We start from the raw sequence: 26,871 nt of genomic DNA, 5'->3' as shown, positions 1-26,871 counted from the left end.
GGTAACAACATTGTGTTATTCGACTGTTTATATATCAATATTTCGATAAATTGGGATGATATTAATGTATGTGTAGTTTTGAAAATGGCCGTGAAAATGTGTATATCATGTAACATTGTATTATTTAATTTTTTGATATTTTTCATGTGTATAATAGTAATAATTTTCATAGTATGATGATAATACTAATATTTCGAAAGAATATAAAACCTGGGTAACTAAAAATTACTATAATAATTTTAATAGTTCATTTTAAGGATAAATTCTCTACCTCTGGCCTTTTGTATTTTGTATTTTTATCTTTTTCGGTTGTCCACAGACTAAATAGATGTGTAGTTTCCAATGAGCTATTTGAATACTATATATCATAGTTTTTTTTTATGGTTTGTGATTTCCGATTTCTTATATATATAAATAATTACTATATAATCAACCGGAAAAGACAATATATTCTTATAGATAGATATATTTCAGTTATAATAAAATAATATATATGTATTATTTAATTAGAATATGTATATTCGTTTGTATCCGCAAATGGGAAATGTCGATGCCAATGTGGTGTGTCAGTTTGTGATTGGCTACACATGTGGGACCCATAAATTTAGCCAATCACAAACTGACACGCCACCTTGAGGGTACTACCCTTAAGGTGGCATTGACTTTTCCCCTGAAATGATTAAATTCTAATATCATTTTATTTAATATTTTAATAAGACATTATATAACTCGCCATATGTGTGTGTTTATTTATTGAATTTAATCATAATTTCAAATATAAAAAATTAAAAATAATATTTAATAACATAATGAGAAGATGTGAACTGGAAAAAAAAAAGGGTCTAAAGAGGATGCAGTTGTGTGATTCGTATCTGTATGTATCCAAGTTGAAGAGTTCTTTACTTGGCTTAATACACAAATATTCAAAACGAGTCGGATAGCGTAACTCGGTTGAATTTAGTCTAGCATAGAATTGGTTGTTTGCCTGGAAATATTACTCTTTTAAAAGCATGAATAATTTTTTCAATTGTGTATGTACAAATTTGTCCTTCATATTGTCTACTTACCCATTTTGCCCTTATGTCACTGTATTATAATTTATAAATACATAATAATAAATGATATGATAATATGTGCATTAATTATTAGTCAACTCTGTTTTGCTCGAATTAGTTATTTTGGGTTTCCGATAATGCGTGTCGTTTCGTATTTCGTATTAGATACATTGTATTATTATAATTATAATTATAATTATAATAAATGATAATGCGTGCATTAATTATTATTAGTTAACTATTATTGAGGGTAATTAAAAGGACATTTGATGTGAATTAAACCAATGGCTGGTAACCAAATATATAAACGGCTGGTAATCCAATATATAAATAAATATTATTTTGCCGCAAAAGAAAAACATTGTGGTGGCTATATCCATCGTTTTGAATCATCTGCATGTAGGTATTGTACATTGTTATTCATAGTTTCCTAGGATATTATTGCATCCATTATATTGTTGGAAATCTAATACAGGAGATTATTCTAATTTCTACCAGGCTATCTATTTTCGATAATTTTAAACAATGTTGAAATAAACGAACTATTTTTAGATTTTTAAAGAATTGAACTAATTATTGTTTGGATAATAACATTGTGTTATTCGACTGTTTATATATCAATATTTCTTTAATTGGGATGATATTAATGTATGCGTAGTTTTAAAAATGGACGTGAAAATGTGTATATCATGTAACATTGTATTATTTAATTTTTTGATATTTTCCATGTGTATAATAGTAATAATTTTCATAGTATGATGATAATACTAATATTTCAAAAGAATATAAAACCTGGGTAACTAAAAATTACTATAATAATTTTAATAGTTCATTTTAAGGATAAATTCTCTATCTCTGGCCTTTTGTATTTTGTATTTTTATCTTTTTCGGTTGTCCACAGACTAAATAGATGTGTAGTTTCCAATGAGCTATTTGAATACTATATATCATAGTTTTTTTTTTATGGTTTGTGATTTCCGATTTCTTATATATATAAATAATTACTATATAATCAACCGGAAAAGACAATATATTCTTATAGATAGATATATTTCAGTTATAATAAAATAATATATATGTATTATTTAATTAGAATATGTATATTCGTTTGTATCCGCAAATGAGAAATGTCGATGCCAATGTGGTGTGTCAGTTTGTGATTGGCTACACATGTGGGACCCACAAATTTAGCCAATCACAAACTGACACGCCACCTTGAGGATACTACCCTCAAGGTGACATCGACTTTTCCCCTGAAATGATTAAATTCTAATATCATTTTATTCAATATTTTAATAAGACATTATGTAACACCCGGTATTTTTTTAAATACGTAAATCCGCATGCATAATTAGGGAATTTATGTATTTAAATTTTAGATTTATGGGTTAAATAATTATATGAATTATTTGTGCATGATTTAATTTATTTTTAAGCATTTAACCCATAATTAGTGATTTTCACGATTTATGGAAATTAATTGTTTTGATCGCGTTGACGGGACCGTGGACGGACGAGATGACAACTTTCTATCCAATTTATTTCATGAGCCTTTTAAGAGCCCAAAAATATTATTTTGAGTTTTATTTCCTCAAAATTTCCAGTATTTAATTTTATATATTTTTAGGAGTCCGTTTTTATTCAAATTAAGCCAAAATAATGACTTTTTAATATTTTTAAAATTTCCTTAATTATATAATTCGAGATTTATGATTAGTATCAGATTTAAATCTTTTAAGTGGAGTCTTTAATTATATACTTTGGTATATTAATTAAGTAATTTATGTAGGGTAATTATATTTAAAATTTTAAATCCTAAAACTACCCAACCCTACGCTCAAACCCTCCATCAGCCGCCTCCATCAGTTTTCTCACCCCCATCCATCATCTTCTTCCTCGAACCACAACCAAGGAGGTTCCATAGCCGAGTTTCTTCGAAGTTTCAAGGTTGCTCGTCGTCCCGTCGTCCCGGAATCGTTTTACACGTTGCTTTCTCTTCAACTTCGGTGGAAGGCATGTTTTCTTTCTCAAATTTTCGTTCCATATCAGTGGGTAATAGTGTGCGTGTGTATGCAGCAGAAACATCCAAGAAATTTTCAGAAAAACATTGGCTTTTGATTGTTATGCACTTTGTTCATGTATTCCTTCCATCATGCTCATGTTTTCTTCAACCATCGTGCATCTCGCTGCTGGCCAGGGGTCTTGAGGTCGTGTAAGGGTGGTCTGGACTCGAGTGGCTCGAGTGGTTCGAGCCAAACGAGCCCAGGAAGCAAGCTAGGCGATCGGGTGTCCTAGATCGGCGCAGGTTAGGGTTTAAGGGAAAGGGTGATCGGTTAAGGTGTAGGAGGTGCATGGGGCTGAGGCCTTGGGCTGGTTTGGTCCACCCAGACGTGGGCTACGTCTGGACGGTGGAGCTCCGGCCAGGAACGGCCGGAGCAGGGCGGCAGCAGCCCTAGAAGGGCGGCAGCAGCCCTAGAAGGGCTGTTGCTCGCGGCCGTAACAGAAACGAAGGGGGGGCTTCGGGTTATGGGTTTGGGTTGGTCAGGGTCGGGTCCTGGGGGTCAGGGTCGGGTCAGTAGGGTCTAGGGTCGGGTTAAGTTGGTCCGGGTTCGGGTTGGTTGGGCCGGGCTCGAGTCTTTTTAATTTTAAAGTATTTTATGATTTAATTGGTTTTTGGGCCATTTAATTTGAAATAAAATATTTTGGGTTCCATTTAATTACTTTGGGTTAAAATTTAAGTATTTGGGCTTAATTAATTTAATTAAGTGAGCCCACTAATTTTTATGGGCTTTAGGGCCCATGGAAGTTATTGGGCCAATCTTTGGGCTTTAGGGCCCATTGGGCCAAAATAGGTTGTTATTGGGCCAGTCTCTGTGTTAATGGGACAGATTTAAGTAAATGGGCTTGAGTGTTAGTGCCAGCAGTTCAGTACAATCCATGAGAAATTTGCATGTGTCCTGAATATATATTTAATTATTTTATGCATGAAAGTTATTTTTAATATTTATATGTTAGTATGAAATTAAATTAAATATATATGAGGGACACACATTTTATTTAAGTACATGCATTCATGAAATAATTTTTATGCATGATTTAATGTTTAAGGTTGAGCAAAGAAAATATTTTATGTTGGAAGTTGAAGTAGTGTGACAATTTGAGGGGGATTCGTCCCCATATGTGAACTATTGAAGGGCAGTTTACTGCCAATTTAAGAGGTGATTCGTCACCGCCACGTACGTTGGTTTCCACGCTGATCAGTATTTGATGTATGATTTAAGGTTACACTATGGATACAACCATGCGATGTTAGAAAATAATTTGCTCAACAATGTTTTTGTATTATGTATGATTATGATATTTAAGTTAGTTTAAGTTATGTTATGTCATGATGTTATTTTAAACATGCTCATTCATGTATATGTTATGTATTAGTATTAAAGTGATTTAAATTATTTTAAATTCTCGTTATGTTAGCATGTTGGGCTTCTAGGCTCACTACACTGGTATGGTGCAGGTGAGTACGTAGAGGACGTAGTACCCACCAGAGGCGAGGACGTATGAGCAGACTGGCAGTGATCCCCGTGACCGTGATAGATATCTGAGTCATGATGCATGTTTGAATATTCCAGCACGTTAAATATTTTTAATTATTTTCAGTGGTTGAGTTTTTGGATAATTTATTTAAATATTTTCAGTGCATGCAGTTTTTAATTATTTTCTTATGATAGCATTTTAATTACGTATTTGACTCACATATTTATTTTATTAAAGAATGCATTTTTTTATTTAAGTTATTTATTTATTTAAAATCTTTTTATTTTGGTGCATATATGTATGGGCATGTATGTACATGTTATTTTTAGTAAGTATAAAAAAAAAATTTCCGCATATTTATTTATTTATTAATTATAGAGTTAGGGTCGTTTCAGTTGGTATCAGAGCACGGTCCTTGGAGGGGTCATTACTGCTATGCGAGCTCAGAAATCCACGCTACCGGTCTGTAAGTTTTAAGTGTTTATAGTACGATTTATTTTTAAGGATTTAAGTTAGCATTAATTTTAAACAACTTAGTTATGCATGACGATTTACGTAAAGAAATATGTGGTAGTGTAGAATGCCTCCCAGACCGATGAACAGACGTGGGGGATCTCCACCTCCACCTCCACCTCCGCAGAACCCACTTGCAGCATTGGAGCAGGACAATGCTACCTTTATGGCAGGAGTTACTGCTCTGTTAGAGCAGCAGGCTTCACGTCCCAGAATGTCCCATGAGGAAGACGTAGCTGAGCGATTCCAGAAGAAGGGGCCGAAGGAGTTACTTGGTACCACCGATCCATTGGTGGCTGAGGGGTGGATTCGTTCTTTGGAGTCCATCTTTGCTTATATGGGGATCACAGATGCGGACAGGGTGAACTGTGCGACGTATATGTTGAGGGGAGACGCAGCTCTTTGGTGGGAGGGTGCTGCCAGGGGAGTACACCTCCCTACACTGTCTTGGGCGGAGTTCAGGCGTGTCTTCTACGCCAACTATTTCACGGAGGATGTGAGGAGTCGCATGATCCGGGAGTTTATGAGTCTTCGGCAGGGGGACAGGTCAGTGGTGGAGTACGTGAGCCAGTTCGAGAGGGGCTGTCATTTTGTGCCTCTGATTGCAGACAGTCCACCGGAGAAGATGAGACAGTTTGTGGAGGGACTGAGAGAGGATATTAAGCACGACGTACGTATGATGGACGTCACTACATATGAGGCGGCAGTTAGTAGAGCACTGAGGTCAGAGGAGGGTAGGAGAGAGATGCAGCGAGAGCAGCAGGGGAAAAGACAGTTTCAGTCGGGGTATCAGCGACCATCTTCACAGCCTCCTGCGAAGAAGCAGTTTACTGGGTCGGCTAAGGGCCCGAATCCGCAGCAGAGGCCGCAGCAGCAGAGGCCACAACAGCAGAGGGTCGGGGCCCCTAATGCTATAGGTTTTCCTACTTGCCCGAAGTGTCAAAAGATGCATTCGGGACCTTGTCTTTTGGGAGCAGGAGTTTGTTACCACTGCAGAGAGCCAGGGCATCAGATAGCTAACTGCCCAAGGAAGAAGAACACTGCTGGTAGAGTGTTCGTCATGCAGGCAGAGAAGGCAGACCCAGACACCTCCTTGATCACCGGTATATCTTATCCCTAGTATTTTATAATTTTTCCTTTGGTTAAGAATTTTGTTTTCTTTATGGAATTGTTGTTCTTTGGGTTATCTATCTGCATGTTAGAATAAGAAGCATGTTTTACTTGTGATTAGAATTAAGGGTTAGTAGTGACTTGTTGGGGAAAAGTTTAGTAGCGGTATGAAATTGTTGGGAATTTTCTGCGTGCAGGGAGAATTCTAGTTGGAGGCAACTCCACGTTTGCGTTGCTAGATTCAGGGGCTACGCATATGTTTATCTCCCTGGAGTTTATCAGGCGGATAGGCATCACACCTGAGATTATTGACAGTGAGTATTATGTTACTATGCCGTCAGGGCAGATTATTTCTACCTCGAAGGTTATTCGAGAACTGGAGTTGGAGCTTCAGGGACACTCCATTCGAGCAGATGTGGTGGTTTTGCCATTGAGTGGTTTTGATTTGATTTTGGATATGGACTGGTTGACAGTCAATGAAGCTTCGATTGATTTTCGTTGGAGGTCAGTGTCAGTGAAACCGTCAGGAGGCGACCCGTTTACTTTCCATGCATCTCAGAGCAGTGATTTTCCTCAGGTGATATCTCTTATTCAGGCGAGGAAGTTGTTGAGACGGGGTTGACAGGGGTTTCTAGCGAGTATTGTCACGGCCTCAGAACCATCTAGCAGATCATTATCAAAGATAGAGGTGGTTCGTGACTTTCCGGATGTCTTTCCGGAGGATGTTGCAGGAATTCCACCAGTGAGAGATGTAGAGTTCAACATCGACTTGGTGCCAGACACCGTGCCTATCTCTAAGGCACCGTACAGACTTGCTCCGACCGAGATGAAAGAGTTAAAGGAGCAAATTCAGGAGTTATTAGAGAAAGGCTTTGTTCGTCCTAGCTTTTATCCATGGGGGGCTCCAGTGTTATTTGTGAAGAAGAAGGATGGCAGTATGAGACTGTGCATCGATTATCGAGAGCTCAATAGGGTCACAGTGAAGAATAAGTATCCACTGCCGAGGATAGAGGATTTATTTGATCAGTTGCAGGGAGCTTCAGTGTTCTCCAAGATCGATCTGCGATCTGGTTATCATCAGCTGCGGGTTAGAGAGGTAGATGTGTCCAAGACTGCTTTCCGGACACGGTATGGGCATTACGAGTTCCTAGTGATGCCATTTGGGATGACTAATGCTCCAGCGGTTTTCATGGATCTCATGAACCGAGTTTTTCAGCCGTATCTAGATCAGTTCATCATAGTCTTCATTGATGATATCTTGATCTACTCTAGGAGCATTGAGGAGAATAGACAGCATCTACAGACAGCCTTGCAGACCTTGAGGGAGCATCGGTTGTATGCCAAGTTCAGCAAGTGCGAGTTTTGGCTCGAGCAGGTGGCATTTCTTGGCCACATTATTTCGAGAGATGGGATTGCAGTTGACCAGTCGAAGGTTGAGGCAGTGCAGAATTGGGATATTCCGAAGAATGCTTTGGAGATTCGCAGTTTCTTGGGTTTGACAGGATATTATAGGAAGTTCATCAAGGGTTTTTTCTCTATTGCAGTACCCTTGACTTCCTTAACCAAGAAGAACGCGAAGTTCATCTGGAGTTCAGACTGTCAGAGGAGCTTCGATCAGTTGAAGGAAGCACTCACTACTGCACCGGTGTTAGCAGTGACAGTACCACACGAGGAGTTAGTGGTGTACACCGACGCATCTAAGTTGGATTTAGGCGCGGTACTTATGCAGTGTGGCAAGGTTATTGCGTATGCATCGAGGCAGCTGAAGGTTCATGAGCAGAATTACCCGACGCATGACTTGGAGTTAGCAGCAGTGGTTTTCGCTTTGAAAATCTGGAGGCACTATCTGTATGGCGAGAAGTGCAAGATTTTCACTGATCACAAGAGCCTCAAGTACTTTTTCACCCAGAAGGAGTTGAACATGAGGCAACGGAGATGGTTGGATTTGGTGAAGGATTATGACTGTGACATTAGCTACCATCCGGGTAAAGCTAATGTAGTAGCAAATGCTTTGAGTCAGAAGTCGTCAGTGGTCTCATGTTTGACCGTACAGTTACCACTACAGAGCGAGATTCAGAGATTTGACTTGGAGTGTTATCCGAGTGGTCATGCACCGAGCTTGTCAGTGTTGACGGTGCAGCCAGTTCTGCGAGATCGGATCAGGGATGGACAGTCTACTGATGAGGAGTTGCAGCGATGGAGACAGAGAGATGAGGCTAGGGGTAACCTCTTGTATACAGTGGTGGATGACATTGTTCAGTACCGTGGTAGGATGTGGGTATCGAACGTCGATCAGTTGAGAGCTGAGATTTTAGCAGAGGCTCACACATCTCCGTACTCCATTCACCCCGGAAGTACGAAGATGTACAGAGATTTGCAGCTATTGTATTGGTGGCCCGGGATGAAGAGAGACATCGGGAGAGTGGTGTCAGAGTGCTTGACTTGTCAGCAAGTCAAGGCAGAGCATCAGCGTCCAGCAGGACTTCTTAGACCTCTTCCTATTCCGGAATGGAAATGGGAGAATATTACGATGGACTTTGTGGTTGGCTTACCGAGGAGTGCCAGAGGTTGCACAGCGATTTGGGTGATTGTGGATAGACTCACCAAGTCAGCTCATTTCTTGCCGGTGAGGACTACTTACTCATTGACACAGTATGCAGAGCTTTACATCAAGGAGATTGTTAGGTTGCATGGCATACCAGTGTCAATTGTGTCAGACAGAGATCCGAGATTCACATCCGCGTTTTGGAAGAGTCTGTACATAGCTATGGGGACTAGACTTTTGTTCAGCACAGCATTCCATCCCCAGACAGATGGTCAGTCTGAGAGAGTGATTCAGGTTCTCGAGGATCTTCTGAGAGCTTGTGTCATCGATTTTCAGGGCTCGTGGGAGACTAGACTGCCATTAGTGGAGTTTACCTATAACAACAGTTTTCAGTCGTCTATAGGTATGACTCCTTATGCAGCATTGTATGGGAGGAGATGCAGATATTCTGTGCATTGGGATGAGGTTGGTGAGAGGATTTTACTTGGTCCTGAGATTGTGCAGCAGACAGCTGACATTGTGACTCAGATTCGAGATCGGATGAGGACTGCTCAGAGTCATCAGAAGAGTTATGCAGATACCAGACGACGAGATTTGGAGTTCGCTGTAGGTGATCACGTATTCCTGAAGGTGTCACTATGAAGGAAGTAGTGCGATTTGGCCGGAGAGGCAAGCTTAATCCGAGGTATATAGGGTCATTCGAGATCTTGGAGAGAGTTGGCACGTTGGCCTACCGTTTAGCTCTACCACCAGGGCTGGCGGCAGTGCACAACGTTTTCCATGTATCCATGCTTCGGAGATATGTCTCCAACCCGTCGCATGTGTTGGATTTTGAGCCTCTTCAGTTGACACCGAAGTTAGCATTTGAGGAGAGGCCTATACGGATCTTGGCTAGGGAGGAGAGGAGGCTTAGGACGCGAGTCATACCGATGGTCAGAGTCCAGTGGCTGAATCACTCAGAGGATGAAGCTACTTGGGAGACCGAGGCAGAGATAAGGACTCATTTCCCGGAGTTGTTCGGGTAAGTATTTTAAATTTCGAGGACGAAATTCAATTTAAGGGGGGAGAATTGTAACACCCGGTATTTTTTTAAATACGTAAATCCGCATGCATAATTAGGAAATTTAATTATTTAAATTTTAGATTTATGGGTTAAATAATTATGTGAATTATTTGTGCATGATTTAATTGATTTTTAAGCATTTAACCCATAATTAGTAATTTTCACGATTTATGGAAATTAATTGTTTTGATCGCGTTGACGGGACCGTGGACGGACGAGATGACAACTTTCTATTCAATTTATTTCGTGAGCCTTTTAAGAGCCCAAAAATATTATTTTGAGTTTTATTTCCTCAAAATTTCCAGTATTTAATTATATATATTTTTAGGAGTCCGTTTTTATTCAAATTAAGCCAAAATAATGACTTTTTAGTATTTTTAAAATTTTCTTAATTATATAATTCGAGATTTATGATTAGTATCAGATTTAAATCTTTTAAGTGGAGTCTTTAATTATATACTTTGGTATATTAATTAAGTAATTTATGTAGGGTAATTATATTTAAAATTTTAAATCCTAAAACTACCCAACCCTACGCTCAAACCCTCCATCAGCCACCTCCATCAGTTTTCTCACCCCCATCCATCATCTTCTTCCTCGAACCACAACCAAGGAGGTTCCATAGCCGAGTTTCTTCGAAGTTTCAAGGTTGCTCGTCGTCCCGTCGTCCCGGAATCGTTTTACACGTTGCTTTCTCTTCAACTTCGGTGGAAGGCATGTTTTCTTTCTCAAATTTTCGTTCCATATCAGTGGGTAATAGTGTGCGTGTGTATGCAGCAGAAACATCCAATAAATTTTCAGAAAAACATTGGCTTTTGATTGTTATGCACTTTGTTCATGTATTCCTTCCATCATGCTCATGTTTTCTTCAACCATCGTGCGTCTCGCTGCTGGCCAGGGGTCTTGAGGTCGTGTAAGGGTGGTCTGGACTCAAGTGGCTTGAGTGGTTCGAGCCAAACGAGCCCAGGAAGCAAGCTAGGCGATCGGGTGTCCTAGATCGGCGCAGGTTAGGGTTTAAGGGAAAGGGTGATCGGTTAAGGTGTAGGAGGTGCATGGGGCTGAGGCCTTGGGCTGGTTTGGTCCGCCCAGACGTGGGCTACGTCTGGGAGGCGGAGCTCCAGCCAGGAACGGCCGGAGCAGGGTGGCAGCAGCCCTAGAAGGGCTGCTGCTCGCGGCCGTAACAGAAACGAAGGGGGGCTTCGGGTTATGGGTTTGGGTTGGTCTGGGTCGGGTCCTGGGGGTCAGGGTCGGGTTAGTAGGGTCTAGGGTCGGGTTAAGTTGGTCCGGGTCCGGGTTGGTTGGGCCGGGCTCGAGTCTTTTTAATTTTAAAGTATTTTATGATTTAATTGGTTTTTGTGCCATTTAATTTGAAATAAAATGTTTTGGGTTCCATTTAATTACTTTGGGTTAAAATTTAAGTATTTGGGCTTAATTTTAATTAAGTAAGCCCACTAATTTTTATGGGCTTTAGGGCCCATGGAAGTTATTGGGCCAATCTTTGGGCTTTAGGGCCCATTGGGCCAAAATAGGTTGTTATTGGGCCAGTCTCTGTGTTAATGGGACAGATTTAAGTAAATGGGCTTGAGTGTTAGGGCCAGCAGTTCAGTACAATCCATGAGAAATTTGCATGTGTCCTGAATATATATTTAATTATTTTATGCATGGAAGTTATTTTTAATATTTATATGTTAGTATGAAATTAAATTAAATATATATGAGGGACACACATTTTATTTAAGTACATGCATTCATGAAATAATTTTTATGCATGATTTAATGTTTAAGGTTGAGCAAAAAAAATATTTTATGTTGGAAGTTGAAGTAGTGTGACAATTTGAGGGGGATTCGTCCCCATATGTGAACTATTGAAGGGCAGTTTACTGTCAATTTAAGAGGTGATTCGTCACCGCCACGTATGTTGGTTTCCACGCTGATCAGTATTTGATGTATGATTTAAGGTTACACTATGGATACAACCATGCGATGTTAGAAAATAATTTGCTCAACAATGTTTATGTATTATGTATGATTATGATATTTAAGTTAATTTAAGTTATGTTATGTCATGATGTTATTTTAAGCATGCTCATTTATGTATATGTTATGTATTAGTATTAAAGTGATTTAAATTATTTTAAATCCTCGTTATGTTAGCATGTTGGGCTTCTAGGCTCACTACACTGGTATGGTGCAGGTGAGTACGTAGAGGACGTAGTACCCACCGGAGGCGAGGACGTATGAGCAGACTGGCAGTGATCCCCGTGACCGTGATAGATATCTGAGTCATGATGCATGTTTGAATATTCCAGCACGTTAAATATTTTTAATTATTTTCAGTGGTTGAGTTTTTGGATAATTTATTTAAATATTTTCAGTGCATGCAGTTTTTAATTATTTTCTTATGAAAACATTTTAATTACGTATTTGACTCAAATATTTATTTTATTAAAGAATGCATTTTTTTATTTAAGTTATTTATTTATTTAAAATCTTTTTATTTTGGTGCATATATGTATGGGCATGTATGTACATGTAATTTTTAGTAAGTATAAAAATAAAATTTCCGCATATTTATTTATTTATTAATTATAGAGTTAGGGTCGTTTCACATTATATAACTCGCCATATGTTTGTGTTTATTTATTGAATTTAATCATAATTTCAAATATAAAAAATTAAAAATAATTATTTAATAACATAATGAGAAGATGTGAACTGGAAAAAAGAAAGGGTCTAAAGAGGATGCAGTTGTGTGATTCGTATCTGTATGTATCCAAGTTGAAGAGTTCTTTACTTGGCTTAATACACAAATATTCAAAACAAGTCGGATAGCGTAACTCGGTTGAATTTAGTCTAGCATAGAATTGGTTGTTTGCCTGGAAACGAGTCATTCTTGTTGAGTGTTGTGACCGTAAGTATAGGAATGAAGGTTTCAAAGAAGAATTCGTGAAAATTAGATTATTGATGTAGACTGAAACATATGTAGCAAATGAGCATATTCTTGAAGGAAATTTGGAACTGATATAATATCCAAAACATTCTTTGAACTGATTAAGCAAGAATAGTAGGTAAATGAAAGAACGAACATTTTATAACGATTTGTACACAGTACATTGTCCAACATCAAGTCAATTAGAAGTGTGGAAAAATACGATCTTCACATAATAAATTACAGGAAAAATTGCATATATCACCCCTGTGAATTCGCGTGTTTGCTGATAACCTTCTATGAAAATTTTTTGAGCTAGAAGCCCCCTATGATTCTAAATCTGTAGCATACACCCCATTTTGGCTAAAAAATGACTAAAATGCCCTTAATGTTATAATACAATTTAATATTAAAACAATTTCGTGTATAACAAATATTATGATAAAATAATTATATATAATTTTCATAGTTATTTAAATAAAATTTGATTATTTTACTCAATTAAATATGGAATTATAAAAAAAATTAATTTAATTATTTATTTAAGTAAGGGTATTTTTGTCAATTTTTAACTGAAAATGGTGTGTATGCTACAAATTTTGAATCACAAGGGGTTATTAGATTAAAAAAATTTCATAGGAAGTTATTAGCAAACTCGGGATTTCACAGGGGTGATATATGCAATTTTTCCTAAATTACAATGCAGAAGAGTTAAAACCAACAAAAAATTGTTAAAAATGGGTTTACCCGTTCTAGAGGTGAGAGGGGAAGCTTTATCGGGCTAAGCAGGTCATCTCCGTTAATTTTAACACTTGACTGGACGGAAGGATCAATTACGGAATTGAGTAACACTCCTGTGAGACGGGTCAACCCTACCCATATTTATAATAATAAGTAATACTTTTGGCATAAATTGTAATACTTTTTAATGGATAACCCATACAAGAGATCCGTCTCATAAAAATGACCCTTGAGACCGTCTCATAAGAGTTTTTGCCAGAATTATGGTGAAAAATGAAGGATCAAATTGGGTCGATATAAAAACGGAGGACCAAATCTGGGACCTAAAATGAGGGACCAAATTGGGAATTTTTCCATTAAAGGCAAGTTATTAACATAAACATATAAATGATTTTAACAAAAAGTTATCATAATTTATTCGATTTTTATAAATAAAATTAAATAAATATAATTCACGAAATTTATTTCTATATTCAAATAACAAATAAGACAAAAATAAATAAAAATATCAAACAGAGAATTCAATAATTATCAACACAATCGCATTAAATTAAAATAAAAAACACTTGATATTGATAAAAAAAAAAAAACCATATAAATCAAAATAAAATAAATAAATACAAATGTCACATTTTCAATATTTCATAATCTTAAAATTCTTTATTATTTTACCGTCAAAAAATTCTTTTTTAATTTTTTTACAGTGAACTTATTATTTTATTATTAATTTAATTTTTTTTTGAAAGATTATTTGAAATTGAAAATTAAAAGTCTTACCAACAAATATGAAATTTCACCTCAATCAAATATATATATATATATATAGAGTTTCTTTCAAGTGCCCACCTACCATGTCCACCTACCATGTCCACCAATGATGTAGCACTATTCTATTGGTTGTAATAAAAATGTGATAAATTGTAGATCCAATAGAATAGTGCCACATCATTGGTGGGCATGGTAGGTGGGCACTTGAAAGAAACTCTCTCTATATATATATATATATATAATTAATGTAAGTAAAAATATTAATTAAAATTGAGAAACAGTGTGTTAAAAAAAATTATATAAATATTTACATTACATTAAATGTCTAACTTATAAAATATTGAGACATATACATGAAAACATACGAAGGCACACATGTATCTATTAATGGAGAAAACAAAAAAAAAAAAAATAACTAAACTAAATCTGACAGCATAATCATCATTCAACACCAAAGATCGAAAATTCAATTTAAAAACAATGAACTTTTAAATCTTATCTTATAAAAAAATGTATAAAAACGATACAAATTCCAATAAAGAAAAATATGAAAAGACTAATCAGAATTCGCTTACATAATATTAATTCATATTTCTTCTCCAAAGACAAAGTAAATAAAAGGGAAAATTGCATATATCATCCCTGTAAAATCCAGAATTTGATAATAACTCCCAATGAAATTTTTTTAAACTAATAACCCCCTGTTATTCAAAATTTGTATCATACACACCCTTTTCAGTTAAAAATTGACAAAAGTACCTTTACTTAAATAAATAATTACATTAATTTTTTTTATAATTCTATATTTAATTGAGTAAAATAATCAAATTTTATTTAAATAACTATGAAAATTATATATAATTATTTTATCATAATATTTGTCATACACAAAATATATTATAATATTAAATTGTATTATAACATTAAGGGCATTTTAGTCATTTTTTTAGCCAGAAGGGTGTGCATGCTATAGATTTAGAATCATAAGGGACTTTTAGTTCAAAAAGTTTTCATAGAGGATTATCAGCAAACACGCGATTTCACAGGGGTGATATATGCAATTTTCCTAAATAAAACGGCAAACGTATACTTTCACCAAGTAAATAAATTATATTGAATAATAATTAATTACATAATGAAACAATAATTTCAAAATATTAGCCAAATTGATAATGCATTTTCAAACGATTCATTAAATTTGAAAAAAAAATATATAAATGTGATTGTATAAAACACAGGAAAAAAAATACCAAACGAGACATACGAGGCATGCAACAAATATCTGAGAGGAATAATCAAAACAACTGGAGTACGTACTGTTGAATCCGATATTTTGGTGATAACAAACAACAACTCATTGTATAGGAATGTGCTGCCAATCATTGTATTTCAGGAATCTACTACAACTTCTACCGGAAGCTTGTCAACCGCCTTTGCTCTCGACCGGCTGAAGTCACAAGCCTATCGACTGGTTATCAAAACCAGCAGAGGATAAATCTATCTACCAGAAGCTTGTCAACCGCCTTTGTCTCTCGACCGGTTGAAGTCACAAGCTTATCGACTGGTTATTCAAACCAGCAGAGGACAAATATCTCTACATGTAGAATGCCAACTGCTTTTCAGGATATCTCAAGACAAGTACCTGTGACAAGATGTTCTTTGCAAGATCTTTTATTAAAAGCAGAACCGGCGTGTCAGAAGATATGTTGACTCCTGCAATCAAGACAACAGGTTGCACCAAAATGGCAAAAACACAGAATGACTACAGATAAAGCATTCGACCGTTTATTCCAGTTTTGGACCCTGGAAGTTGTCTGCAGTGTACGATCTTCATGCAGAATCATCAATGCATTTATGAGCATTAAATGTGCATTCAATGCAACATCAGAACGTTTGAAATAAAGACGTTGATGATTGACCTATATAAAGGGAAGATTGCTCAAAGAAGTGACAACAACAAAAACAAAAAAAAGAGAGACAAGCAATTCAGAAAAATCTCAATCAACTCAATCACTTGAATAATATCAGAAGTCCTCATCTGATATACTTGAGCACTCTTACAAGATCATTCGTTTTGCTGCTCAAATAAACCCTTGCCTACAGTTCACATATCTGATCGTCAAGGATCATCCTAGGGTTTTCAAGCCTCTCGACCGCTCTGCAGTTTGAGAAGCTCAACTCAACTATACTCATTGTTGAAGAGAATTGAAGCTACTCTGAAAGCTTCCACCAGTCTGATAAGAACTGAGAATCTTATCTGTGTAAATCTAGGAGTTTCGGATTAGGCATTGGATAAGTCCTAAGTCTGAAGTGGGTGTATTACAAGACGTTGTAATAACCAAAGTCTTCTAGTGAATTCCTTCCTAAGTGGAAGAAGGGGAGACGTAGAAGGATTAAGCCTTCGAACTTCCATAAATCGTGCCTTAGTCTTTACTGCTATTTATCTTACATTCTGCTCATACATTGCATTATTAACTTTGCATCACTAAAACCTCTGAACTATTTCCGCACTATTTAAGTTGTTCAAACCGTTTTAGAAGTTGAGAAAACAGATTAAGTGAACTAAACCTCACTTGATCATTTTAAAGAAGAAGAAGAAAAGTTTCAGAGTGTATTCACCCCCCCTCTACCCTCTGAACCGATCCCAACAAGTGGTATCAGAGCGGGTTCCTTTCTCAACTGCTGATCTGAAGTTTTAAAATCATGACTTCTTTCAACAGAATTCCTATGTTTTCTAAAGAAGAGTATGATGATTGGAAAATTCGCATGCAGGCACATCTTGCAGCACAGGATGATGACATGCTATATGTCATAACAGACGGTCCTATCAAAATTATGAAGGTCAACCCAGCTCTAGCCGATGGTGCAGGACAAATGATTGAGAAACCAAGAGCTGAGTGGACCACTGAGGACAAAAAGAAGGCCAATCTTGACAATGTGGCCCGGGACATCCTATACAAAACACTGGACAAGAATATGTTCAGCAAAATCAAGTCATGTTCCACAGCAAAGGAGATTTGGGAGAAGCTCACTCAGCTATGTGAAGGGAATGACCAGACAAAGGAAAACAAGCTCACTTTGGCCATTCAAAAATATGACAACGCCAAAATGAAGCCAGGGGAAACCATGGCTGAATTTGATGAACGGTTCAGTAGTATCATCTGTGATCTTATTGCTTTAGGTAAAACTTATACTAACCGTGAAATTGCTGTGAAGGTTATGAGAGCTTTACCCAAAGAATGGGAGATCAAGACAGTGGCCATGAGAGAGTCAAAAGACTTAAGCAAGGTTGAACTGCATGATCTCTTTGCAGATCTCAAAGCCTACGAGTTCGAGCTCAACATGAGAACAGAAGATGAACCATCTACTTCTCAACCAACCAAGGCCTTAACCTCAACCGTGATATGTCCACCGGTCGAGGAAGCTCCAAAGAGATCAGCTGAGCAAATCAGCAATGAAGCCATGACACTCTTTGTCAAGAAATTTGGTAGATTTATGCGTAAAAACAATTCTAAATTTAAAAATTATCATAAATCGGACCATACAAAGGATGGTCCTACTTGTTTTAACTGTGGCAAGTCAGGCCACTTCATTGCAGACTGCACCAAGCCTAAGAACAATGATCAGAAGCAATTCTCCGAAAGAAGAAGGGGTAAGGAGGATAAAAGGACGTTTAGAAAAGGAAGAGACCAAAGGGTTCTAGTAGCAGACGAAAGCAAAAGCAAGTGGGCTGAGTCTGACTCTGACAACTCCAATACCGGAAGCTCTTCAGATGACAGCGATGATGAAAAAGTGGAATGCCTTATGGCCGACATCGAAGAAGAAGCTGAGGAGGTATTTGACTTTGGCTCACCTGAATTTACTCACAGTGATTTAGTTACTGCTTTACACGAAATGGCTAATGAATACAAAGCATTATCCAAGGAGTTCGAGGAAGTAAAGGCAGAAAGAGCTGACCTAAAAGATAAGTCAAGCAAATCAAGCTGCATGCAGCAAAAAGAGCTTGATGGTCTTAAGGTCAAGCTAAGTCTGCTGGCTACTGAGAACGACACCTTGAAAAGAGTATTCCAAGCTACCTTGATTGAGAATAAAAAACTACTTGAAACCATCAAGGCTTGGAATAAATCTTCTGTAACCATTGACAAGATTCAAGAAATCCAAAGACCGGTACATGATAAAACCGGTCTAGGGTTTGGAACAAATGAACAGTCTATGGAATCCTGTATTCAGTCAAGCCTGGACAAAGGCAATCTTAACAAAATAAGATTTGTCAGGTCCAGCACGATATATGAACACGATAAGTACAGCTTTTACAAAAATCAGAAAGTATCTAACGAACGAAGCTCTAAGCATAGAGGGCTGGGATATGTGGATCTCCAGACCTCTAATCAAAGAGGAACTTGGATCAAACCAAAACCTAATGAAAGAAGAAAGGGAAACCAATCTAATTTCAAAAGGCCATGGAATGAGTCTAACTACTCTAAGAAAAGATGGTCAAAGGAGAAGCCTTACCAGTACTTTAATTGCAGGCCAGTTCAAAAGAGGTACAGGCTAACTGATGAAAATCAAAAAGGCAAGCAGCACACAGCAACCTCACAAGTACACACATTTACTGCCTATCGACCGCACAGATTTCTGGACACACACACGGGCAAACCTGTAAGGGTGTTCCAGGTGTGGGTCCCGAAAGGGCTAATCCGACCTGGACCCTACTAAATATGGGTACCAAAAGTTCTTCACTCTTTGCAGGTACTAAAAGTCCAAACGGGCGAGAAAACCACTTCTATCAAGGACCCTACCTGGTATTTAGATAGCGGTTGCTCACGACACATGACAGGGAATCCAGAACTTCTAACAGAAGTGGTGTTGTGCAAAGGACCAAAGATCAGCTTTGGAGACAACTCCAAAGGTAAAACCGTGGGTAAGGGTAAGATTATCCATGGTAACATTATTATTAAAGATGTGTTACTTGTTGACAAACTATGCTATAATTTGATAAGTATTAGTCAACTATGTGACAATGATCATTCGGTCGAGTTTCACAAACACACTTGCCTCATAAAAAATGACAAAGGTGAGACTATTATGACCGGTGTACGAGACCTAAACACCTACAAGGTAAACTGGTCTTGCTCACATATTTCTTCACCTACTTGTCTTACTGCTCATCATGATAAACAGTGGTTGTGGCATAAGCGGTTAAATCATCTAAATTTTAAGTCCATTCTTAACTTGAGGAAGCATGATTTGGTTTCTGGTCTGCCCGAAGGAGATTTTATAAAAGACAAAGTTTGTCCTGCTTGTCAACTAGGAAAGCAGGTGAGAGCAACCTTTAAAAATAAAGGGTGTATGTCTTCTTCCAAATGTTTAGACTTACTTCACATGGACCTATTTGGTCCTATACCAGTAAGAAGCATAGGGGGAATGAGATATGCTCTTGTTGTTATAGATGACTTTTCTCGATTTACGTGGGTCATCTTTCTCTCTTCAAAAGATCAAACTGCACCTCACCTGATTAAGCTTTTTAAACGCTTGCAAAATGAACAATCTACTGTGATAGATAGAATCAGGAGTGATAGAGGGACTGCATTTTTAAACACCACTCTTATGACTTATCTAGATGATCAGGGAATCAAGCATGAGTTGTCAGCTGCTAGATCCCCACAGCAAAATGGGGTGGCTGAAAGAAGGAACCGTACTTTAAAAGAAGCAGCCAGAACTATGATTGCTGATTCAAATGTTTCTCAAAGGCTTTGGGCAGAAGCAGTTAACACAGCTTGCTATACTCAAAACAGATCTATGATTAATAAACGATTTAACAAAACTCCATATGAGATCTGGAATGGCACAAAACCTGATATTTCATACTTCAAAATTTTTGGGTGCAAATGCTTTATCCACAACAATGGAAAAAACCATTTGACAGCCTTCGATGCCAAAGCAGACGAAGGAACTTTTATTGGTTACTCAGCCGTTAGCAGAGCTTATCGAGTGTTCAATCAAAGATCACTAACGGTCGAGGAAACCATTCATGTTGTTTTTGATGAATCTACTCTTTGTACAGAACAAACTCAAGGGAGCATAAATGATCTGAGTCATAGACTGGAAAGCACAAATCTACAGGAAGAGAGTGACAGTGATCTATATCCTCCAAAGAAGGATGATCCAGTTCCCTCTACCGGGTGTGATCAAACAAGGCCAGAAGTGGATCCACCGGTTGATAACAATCCTCCAGCCAATGATGATCCAGTAAACGAGGACGTTCATCAACCAATTGATGACAACCCTTTAGGGAATTATTTTAGGTGGAACAAAGATCATCCACCTGGGTTGGTCATAGGTGACCCTTCTGCTCCTCGAAAAACACGTGGTCAAATGATTAATGAATTCTTGCATGCAGCTTTCATATCTCAGGTAGAGCCCAAGAAAATAGATGAAGCTCTATCAGATGCCAGCTGGATTGAAGCTATGCAAGAAGAGTTGAATCAATTCACCCGCAACAATGTTTGGCATCTAGTTCCTCGACCGAAAAATCAAAATGTGATTGGAACTAGATGGGTGTTTCGTAACAAGCTCGATGAACATGGCACTGTTGTGCGTAACAAAGCTCGACTTGTTGCTCAAGGATTCAGACAAGAAGAAGGCATAGACTTTGAGGAATCCTTCGCGCCAGTTGCAAGACTAGAAGCAATCCGCATCTTTCTTGCTTATGCAGCCTTCAAGAATTTTAAAGTTTATCAAATGGATGTGAAGTCTGCATTCCTCAATGGTCTACTTCAAGAAGAGGTGTACGTTGAACAACCACCAGGTTTTGTCAATCCTACTCATCCTCAATATATCTATAAACTTGACAAAGCTCTCTATGGATTAAAACAAGCACCGCGTGCTTGGTATGACACATTACTAAAATTTTTACTGGAACATGATTTCCAAATTGGAACGGTCGATAAGACCCTGTTTAAATTTGTAAAAGGTGATCATGTATTACTAGTACAAATTTATGTTGATGACATTATATTTGGGTCAACTAACCCCAAATTGTGCTCAAAGTTCTCTAAACTGATGCAAGAGAAGTTTGAAATGAGCATGATGGGCGAGCTAAATTTCTTTCTTGGATTGCAAGTGAAGCAACTTGAAACTGGAATATTTATCAATCAATCCAAGTATGCCAAGGAATTGGTAAAGAAGTTTGGAATGGAACAGTGCTCAACTGTATCTACCCCCATGAGTACATCAATCAAGCTCGATAAAGATGAAGGGGGAATCCCGGTCGAGGTAACAATGTATCGAGGCCTTATTGGCTCATTGCTTTATTTGACTGCCAGTCGACCGGATATCATGTATTCAGTTTGTTTATGTGCTAGATTTCAAGCAGCACCTAAGCAATCTCATTTCATTGCCGTCAAACGAATAATTAAATATATTAAAGGAACTACTAATGTGGGTCTTTGGTATCCCAAAGATTCAAATCTTAATCTTATTGGCTATTCAGATGCAGATTATGCAGGTTGTAGAATTGATCGCAAAAGTACAAGTGGCACATGTCAATTCCTTGGAGATAGACTAATTTAGTGGTCAAGTAAGAAGCAGACATCAATTGCTACCTCGACCGCCGAAGCAGAATACCTTGCTGCTGGCAGCTGTTGTGCTCAAATACTCTGGATTCAACAGCAGCTTAATGATTATGGGATTCGGTCGAGTGAAGCTCCAATCTACTGTGACAATACAAGTGCCATAGCCATCACTCACAATCCAGTGATGCACTCTAGGACAAAGCACATTGATGTCAGGCATCACTTTATCCGAGATCATGTCTTAAAGAAGGAAATCAGGCTGGAATACATCTCTACCGATCAGCAAGCAGCAGACATATTCACCAAGCCTCTACCGGACGCTAAGTTTTCATATTTTCGAAATATTCTTGGCTTAGTAGATTTAAGTTAGTATGCATGTGTTTAGGGGGAATGATTGTCAATATGACATTAATAGATTAGCTGTTACGTTGCCATAAATATTGGCATATCATCCGCCTTTAACTAGTCTCTGACAGGCTTCGTACTAGCAGCTTGGTGCTTTGAACCAAATGACATTAATTGGGCGCCGTGATTATGCTCTTCAAAACGTTTTGAATTTCAAAAATACTTTTCATGACGTCACCCTATGGCCCATAGGTTCCTATATATACTTCTTTACACTCGTATATCAATCTTTCACCTTTGCTAAAATCTTTCATATTGTATTAAACGCATCATCGAATTACTCTCTAGATTTTGCTTACTTTCTGCTCGAGTTCTTATCTACAGCTATCATGTCGATCCAGAAGACTTGCCTTGCAATCAACTTTGATTCCGTTGTTAAGGCAAACAACGCAGGAATTTCTGAGGTCTTCACCATGCTTGAAGCCTCTGGACTGAAGAAATTTCTGGAATGCAGCGCCATCTGCGATTTGCCTGTTTTGAAGGAGTTCTTCGCAACTGCTCAAATCGAGCATGGGACTATCAAATGCTTGATCAAGACAGAGGTCTACTCCTTCAATCAGAAGTTCTTCGCCAGCACATTTGATCTGCCCTCCAGGGGTTTGACAAAATGCACGGATCTTCCAGATGGTAACTGCTCTTATTGGTTGAAGGAGTTCTCAACTACTGATGCTCCGATCAAACTGCCGGCCCAGAAGACATCTCTCAAAGCTCCATTCAGGCTACTGACTAATATCGTGCCCAAGAATCTTCTGGCCAAGGCTGGATCTTACGACAAGGTGACGCTGGAGAAATTTCAATACATGGCTTGTATTGCCTCCAAGATCAACATAAACTGGTCAGACATTCTGTTCAATATTCTATGTGAAATGATCAGGGGCAAAGGGCAATCCGAGGGATTTGCTTTGCAAATCTGCCACATCTTGGGCGTCCTTGGAGTGGACTTTTCCAAGACTGAGCCTCTGCATCCCACCAAATGGCTCAACAAGTCTACGATTCTCAAATTCCTGAACAAGAAAGAGACTGCGGTCGACACCTTGCCCTCAACCGCAAAGGTTGTTGCTATCCCTCAACCGCTTTCAACGGTTCCGGTCGTGGCCAAACCAGTCCATACCAAAAAGTCTGCCAAGCGTCAACTGATTATCGAATCTGACTCTGAAGATGAATCACGTGAGAATGTTCCACTGATTCAAGCTTTCAGCAAGTCATCCCCTTCAGTCTCCAAAGCAGCTGTGTCATCCACGCCTGCAGGCGAGAAGAAGAGGCAGCACAAGAAGCTAAAGTCTCTTTCTGGACTTGCTCCTACCCTGCCAACGGTCGAGACTACTACCGTTGTTGCTTCTACTGCTCCTCGTCCTACAAAGGGTGTGATAATCCGGGAAGGTGCCTCATCAGCTCCTGAGGTCACTCTAGCTGATCCCAAAGACAAAGGGAAAGGTGTGATGATCTACACACCCAAGGCTCAACCAGCAGCTACGATAGAACTCAATATGATCATCTCTCACGTGCTCCGTACTGTCAAGCGTCATCTACAACGTTTTGACAGATGGCATCACTCCCGCACTCACTTGACACTCGCTCAAATATTTCCTAAATGGAAATCTCTAAACGTCATTGAGCAGAAGATGCTTCTATTTGCTGATACTGAAGACATCGTGGAGGCTCTGGGAAGAAGACATCTCATAGACTTGAAGCTTCGAGGAAGCCTGCTATCTCTGCTAATTAATGAGCGTGTCAAGAATTTCAAATCCAAGAGTCCTAACGCTGCCGATGACTTTGTGATTTTGACTGGACTACAGGATAGTCTACGTCAAATCACTCAACTACTTCAGCACTTCCAAGCTCTCAACAATGTTAAAACACCAGCTTCAGCAGCCTGTTTACAAGCTTATGTGCTGGAAGCACAAGTGATGATGAAAACCTTTCTCACTCAAGATCAGGGTGAAGAAGAAGTCTATGCTCTCCCCTCTTCAGATGGGATTCTGACCGATCTCATCACTGCTGACCTCTTTCAATCATCTGCTCTAAGATCGAGTGTGGCAGCATCTTCATCGGTCGACCCCTCCTCAACCGCAGTCCAAGCAGTTACTCAACCGGAAGCAGTTGTGATTGCTCACTCCTCTCCAGTGACGACCGCTCACACTTCTCCCGGTCATTCACAAGATGTTTTAGAAGTGGTTGCACAAGAGATACCTGTCACCTCTGTGACAGAGGCTCCTTGCAGTAGTGAAGCAACAGTGCCCCCAACAGAGATATCAAGCACTATTGTATCACCTGCATCTCCAGAACAGCAAGTGACTGATGCTGATCCAGCACTTCAACCGTCTCCATCTACTGAAAAGTTTATGGAAGATCTCATTATGGATGAACCAAGTGCTGATCCTGGTACTCCACCAACCATATTGGCTGCAGTCGAAACTATTACATCTCCAACTGTACCATTATTGGAAGGTCCATCGGGTAGCTCTCCAGCAAATTCACCCGCACCACATCATCGTGAGTCTAGCCCGGTTTCACCAAGAAATGACCCAGAAGGGCAAATGCTTCAGACTGATGATTCTTTAATTGAAGCCATGGCCGCAGCTCTAGATCATACCTTGATAAATCGGCTTCATGAGCTCATGCAAACGGTTAGGTCCTTCTCTCAAGACATAACAAACTCATCCTTATCAGTCGATAATTCACGCCAAACGATGATTCGGCATTTCGAGACCGTGTCTCGAGACCTTGCTCGTCTGTCCACAGAGATCACTAATCATCATCGCACTCAAATCAACACGCTCTCTACCGTCTCCGAACAAGTTATCCGATCCGAAAACCGCCTTCATAAGCAGTTGAATGATCGGATGGACACTATGCAAGCCACTCTACTTGCTCAAATCGATGCAAAAATAGACACTATGCAAGCCTGCCTTGGCACTCAACTCACTGAGGTCATCCTTCGACTCAACCAAGGTGATGCCAAAAAGGGGGAAGAAGAGCAACGTAGAGCAGCAGAGGCAAGAAGACGTGAAGAAGAGTCCAGAAGAAAAGAAGAAGCCGACAGAAGAAGAAGAGAAGGCGATAGGTCAGGAGGAGCCAATTGGTTCAAAAGATGAACAACTTATCTCTTCTTTACTTATCGCAGCTGCATTTTTTTTCTCCGTAGGTGTAATAAAAATGCTTATTGTACTTAATGAAATTCATTCTCTCAATGAAGTTCATTTTAATGCTTTCATATTGTTCTTGAAGCACTTAAGTTTTGTCATCACCAAAAAGGGGGAAATTGTTGAATCCGATATTTTGGTGATAACAAACAACAACTCATTGTATAGGAATGTGCTGCCAACCATTGTATTTCAGGAATCTACTACAACTTCTACCGGAAGCTTGTCAACCGCCTTTGCTCTCGACCGGCTGAAGTCACAAGCCTATCGACTGGTTATCAAAACCAGCAGAGGATAAATCTATCTACCAGAAGCTTGTCAACCGCCTTTGTCTCTCGACCGGTTGAAGTCACAAGCTTATCGACTGGTTATTCAAACCAGCAGAGGACAAATATCTCTACAGGTAGAATGCCAACTGCTTTTCAGGATATCTCAAGACAAGTACCTGTGACAAGATGTTCTTTGCAAGATCTTTTATTAAAAGCAGAACCGACGTGTCAGAAGATATGTTGACTCCTGCAATCAAGACAACAGGTTGCACCAAAATGGCAAAAACACAGAATGACTACAGATAAAGCATTCGACCGTTTATTCCAGTTTTGGACCCTGGAAGTTGTCTGCAGTGTACGATCTTCATGCAGAATCATCAATGCATTTATGAGCATTAAATGTGCATTCAATGCAGCATCAGAACGTTCGAAATAAAGACGTTGATGATTGACCTATATAAAGGGAAGATTGCTCAAAGAAGTGACAACAACAAAAACAAAAAAAAGAGAGACAAGCAATTCAGAAAAATCTCAATCAACTCAATCACTTGAATAATATCAGAAGTCCTCATCTGATATATTTGAGCACTCTTACAAGATCATTCGTTTTGCTGCTCAAATAAACCCTCGCCTACAGTTCACATATCTGATCGTCAAGGATCATCCTAGGGTTTTCAAGCCTCTCGACCGCTCTGCAGTTTGAGAAGCTCAACTCAACTATACTCATTGTTGAAGAGAATTGAAGCTACTCTGAAAGCTTCCACCAGTCTGATAAGAACTGAGAATCTTATCTGTGTAAATCTAGGAGTTTCGGATTAGGCATTGGATAAGTCCTAAGTCTGAAGTGGGTGTATTACAAGACGTTGTAATAACCAAAGTCTTCTAGTGAATTCCTTCCTAAGTGGAAGAAGGGGAGACGTAGAAGGATTAAGCCTTCGAACTTCCATAAATCGTGCCTTAGTCTTTACTGCTATTTATCTTACATTATGCTCATACATTGCATTATTAACTTTGCATCACTAAAACCTCTGAACTATTTCCGCACTATTTAAGTTGTTCAAACCGTTTTAGAAGTTGAGAAAACAGATTAAGTGAACTAAACCTCACTTGATCATTTTAAAGAAGAAGAAGAAAAGTTTCAGAGTGTATTCACCCCCCCTCTACCCTCTGAACCGATCCCAACACGTACCAATCGAATTAAGAATTCGTCTAGGCAATA

At 38.6% G+C, this 26,871-nt stretch overlaps 1 long non-coding RNA gene across 1 annotated transcript; it reads left to right on the top strand.

The window, feature by feature from the left end:
- Window positions 1-810: 810 nt before the first annotated feature.
- Window positions 811-12,870, top strand: LOC140894349 (uncharacterized). The gene is made up of 2 exons (XR_012153792.1): window positions 811-942; window positions 12,656-12,870. It is a non-coding gene; the product is annotated as an uncharacterized lncRNA (long non-coding RNA).
- The last annotated feature ends 14,001 nt before the right edge of the window (window positions 12,871-26,871 follow it).

Source organism: Henckelia pumila, chromosome 4 (genome assembly GCF_033568475.1).
Source record: "Henckelia pumila isolate YLH828 chromosome 4, ASM3356847v2, whole genome shotgun sequence".
Classification (NCBI taxonomy): Eukaryota; Viridiplantae; Streptophyta; class Magnoliopsida; order Lamiales; family Gesneriaceae; genus Henckelia; species Henckelia pumila.
The sequence above is the reverse complement of the archived record's forward strand: the minus strand, read 5'-3'. Positions and strand labels throughout refer to the sequence as shown.